This window comes from Kryptolebias marmoratus, linkage group LG16, assembly GCF_001649575.2.
Source record: "Kryptolebias marmoratus isolate JLee-2015 linkage group LG16, ASM164957v2, whole genome shotgun sequence".
NCBI classification, from domain to species: domain Eukaryota; kingdom Metazoa; phylum Chordata; class Actinopteri; order Cyprinodontiformes; family Rivulidae; genus Kryptolebias; species Kryptolebias marmoratus.
In genome coordinates this window covers 21,710,696-21,714,673 of record NC_051445.1, presented here as the reverse complement: position 1 = coordinate 21,714,673, position 3,978 = coordinate 21,710,696, and the positions used below count along the sequence as shown (strand labels likewise).

At 43.3% G+C, this 3,978-nt stretch overlaps 1 protein-coding gene across 8 annotated transcripts in view; it reads left to right on the top strand.

Annotated features, from left to right (window-relative positions):
• Positions 1-3,978, top strand: part of LOC108232244 (zinc finger protein 516) — a 59,699-nt gene that overhangs the window by 12,462 nt on the left and 43,259 nt on the right. The window contains exon 1 of one of the 8 annotated variants that reach the window (XM_037980167.1): positions 288-382. The exons of 5 other annotated variants lie outside the window; for them this stretch is intronic. The gene's annotated coding sequence lies outside the window, so the exon portion shown is untranslated. Of the gene's footprint in view, positions 1-287; positions 490-3,978 lie in introns of those variants that run through there. 2 more of the 8 variants (XM_025004569.2, XM_037980166.1) reach the window with 2 other exon arrangements.

Below are 3,978 nucleotides of genomic sequence, written 5' to 3'. Positions count from 1 at the left end.
CACACACACACACACACACACACACACACGCACACACACACACACCGCCTGCACTCAGGACTTAATTAGCTGGGAGGAAAATGGGGAATTTAAGGAAGGATATTGTCAATTTGGTTACATAAACACCTTTTAAAACCATCCCAAAGTAGATCATTCTCCTAAACAAAACCTGAACACACATCGTCTCCGTGACGTGTTTCGATGTGACATGATGCGACGCGTGTGGAAAAAGCAGCGGCTGATAAGTCGTCGGACATCTTGTCGGATCACGTGGGAAGCCAGCGTTTTTTTGTCCTGCGCATTCTTTCTTCCTCTTCCATCGGGTTTAGGCAAGACGGCCTCCCAGATACGACACAGACCGAAATGAGACAAACTTTAGCACGTAGGTGTCTGTGTGCACTCGAGCGTGTGTTTGCGAGGCTCGGCGGGGAGGGGACATGGCACCCAAACTTAATCCAAACTCGCACAGCAGCCCAGAGGGCATTAAGGGTGAGTGGGGGTTGGGTGAGCCGCTTCCTAAGCAGAGAGGCTCCTTTTTAGCATTCTGTTCCAGTTTATTACCACACTGTGAAGGAAAACAGGAGGTCCGGGTCTGAAACTTTGCCTTATTTACAACTTCCCTTTTATTTATATTTATATATCCAGGAAATAATGCCTTTCTGTGCAGGACTTAGAGGAGATCTTTTATAGAAGGAGTTAGTTGATCTTCGTGCAGACAAAGGAAATGGGTGTCACACAGACACAGAAACTTTAAAAAGAAAAGCAACTTATTATTATTATTATTTTTTTTCTCCATTTTATGATTTATTAATGCCCCCCTCCCCCCAGGTGGGACGGGGCATTAAGAAGTTCGGTTTGATGCTAAAAAACCCCCAAAAGCGAGCTGAAAAGGAGGAAGTCGTGGATCACACGTTGAAAGAAATCTGTCGCTCCCAGTTTGGTTTCACTTTGATGCAAATAACAAACTGCTGCGTACTGTATCCTCCCCCTCACACACACACACAGAAAAACACAAACACTGCTGCCCAGGCTCCGTTTAGGACCTGTTGATCTGAACTCCATTTTGCTTTGAAATCAGCTCAAAGTGAAAGTAGCAGAGTTATATATCGCCCGCCACCTTGCTTGACGAGGTTTTACACAAATATCTCACACCGTCTGTTAGTGCTCCGAGTGTGAGACTAGGATGACTCTCACCTACCACCACACCAAGTTAGAGCTCAATATCTGTAAACCTAACTGAGTTACAGACATTTTTGTGTTTGCTTAGGTCAGTTAGCTGTGGCGGCCATCTTGTATTGGGTTGGCCACAAAAGCTAATCAGTTGTAGATGTACATCCAGTGATTACTTTCTGAAAAATTCATCAAAATTTGTCGAGCGGTTCATGAGATATTTTGTTAACAGACTCTAAAAGTTAAAGGTAAAGTAAAAAAAAAAGATACTGCACGACGTGCAGTGCTGAAAGTATGTGACAGAGATGACTCTCGGCTGCCGTCACACTAAATCTTTGCCCAGCGTCAATAAAATTGACAGAGTTACAGACGTTTTTGCGTTTAATGAGGTGGCCTCGCTGTGGCGGCCATATTGAATCGGGCCGACTCCAAAAGTTAATCAGCTGTAGACGCACATCCAATGATGGCTTTCTGAGAGTTTCATTAAAATCTGTCGGGTGGTTCGTGAGATATTTTGCTAACAGACTAAGACGGGAACCCATGCTCAGCCACACACAGAGAGGAAAGGACATTTCCTCCTGCCTTTCACTGCGGAGGGCATTGATAAAAAGCTCTCCTCTTTACGGTCCCCAAATTCCATCGTTAAGCTTCATCTTTTTTTCCCCCCAATTTGGCTGTTTGTAGTCTTAATTGCAGAGGACGGAGGAGAGTGGATGTGGTTCCGACTGATGCTGCGTGTCGGACTGACTTAGGGAAACAAGCTGGAAATGGCTCCGGGCTACTGCAGCTAATCATTCAGCCCACAGAGGAGCGGATCGTTAGCTGCTGATGGCAGCCTAACTGTGCCACTGTGTGTGTGTGTGTGTGTGTGTGTGTGTGGATGATGGACACGGGGAGGAAAATCTGTACCTGACAAAATCTGTTTCCTGATAATTACGGAGGGGAGACATGTATGTTGTTGTTGTTGACTAAAACATGAATGGACCGATCCAGGATGGAGTTTGTTCCCTGATCCTGACTTCTCTGTGGGAGGAGAAGCCTCCCTCTGGTGGAGCCGACCCACTCGCACGGAAGTGTGGGGAATGTCGGGAGTTTTCCTGGTTTTACTACTCAGAGTTTGTCTCCGGATGAATCCGGAATTACCGTATTTTCCGGACTATAAGGCGTTCTTAAAAGCCGTCAATTTAAAAAAAAAACGACAGTGCTCCTTATAATCCGGAGCGCCTTATATATGTAAGAAGTTGTGATGTTTTAGTACGACTTTGGTAAACTACAAAGCTGCACCACTTGCAGCATTAAGGCTCAGTTATAGTCGTGCACGGCTCCGTGCACGGACCTGAGCGAGCGGTGGAGGCGTTTATACTTGATGCTTACGTCGGTGCGGTATCCTTCCGTGAGTTTTGAACCGTTTGATAATCTTTGTGATCTCTCACAGAGGGATCATATAAATGCTGATACAGGCGAACCAGCTCCGCTAGAGCACCGAAATCCTCCATTTTGAATGGAGCATGGCGCGCGTGGTCCACGCCAAGTTACAAAAATGACGAAGCACCTTATAGTCTGCCGAACTTTATATATGATAAAAGTTCAAAACTGGACCATTCATTGACAGTGCGTCCTATAGTGCAGAAAAAATGGTATGTAGAGAATCTGTGGTGTTTTTTTTTTCACTGCTGGAAGGACTTGGCTGAAAGTAGCTGAAGGGTGAATTAGCAGAACTGCTGTAGCTGGAGCTAAACACACAGACGCTACAAGCTAAAAATAACAAAACTGTTCGAAAAGCCCAAACTGGCAAAGCTGTTCAAAACGATAAACTGAGCGAAACAATACGTAAACACCGCGAAGAGCAAAACAGTCGCTAAATGCTCTCGTTTACAAAACTGTATCTAAAAGCTAAAGTTAGCAAAACCATAGCTAGAAGCCGAAATGAGCAGAACCGTGGCTAATAGCTTAAAATGGCGTAACTGGAGCTAAAAGTTCATTTTTAAAAAAACAGTATCTAACAGTTAAAATTAGCAAAACTGTACCCAAAATCTTAAGTTAGCAAAAACATAGCTAAAAGCTAAATGTAGCCAAATAGAATATGAAAGCTAAAGTTCGTAAAAAACCATAGCTAAAGCCAAAATTAGCAAAACCGTGGCTATTAGCTTAGAAAAGCATAACTGTAGCTAAAGTTCTTATTAAAAAACAGTATCTGACAGTTCAAATTAGCAAAACCAGACTCAAAATCTTAACTTTGCAAACGCATAGCTAAATGTAGCAAAATTGTATGTAAAAGCTAAAGTTTGCAAAATTATAGCCAGAAACTAAATGAAGCAGAACCGTGGCTAATAGCTTAGAATGGCATAACTGCAGCTAAAGGCCTAAATGAAGCGAACTGTAGCTAAAAGCTTAAGTGAACCAAGCCCTAGCTAAAAGCTAAAATGAGCAAAACTGAACTTAAAAGCTAAATTTAGCAAGCTAGAAGCTAGAGGCTAAAAGGAGCACAAGAAGACAAAAACGGAACAAGTATGAGAACAGTGTTTCTACAGGAGTTAAAGGGGTCTCTATGTATTTCTATGGGAAAAATGTTTGTATATAAAGTAAAATTATTCAGAAGGTTTCAAATCTAGATGCTAACAGGCGAAACACACTCCGCCTGGTGGAGCCGGCCATTTTGTTTATGAAGGAGTAAAGCAGCACAGAGCGGGCAGGAGGAGTTCGATTGCAAAGAAACTATAAGCACGAAAAAAACAACGGTGTGAACGCTGACTCGGCATAACTAAAACTTACTACATGATGGTAGACCACACAAGTAGGGGCGGCGTT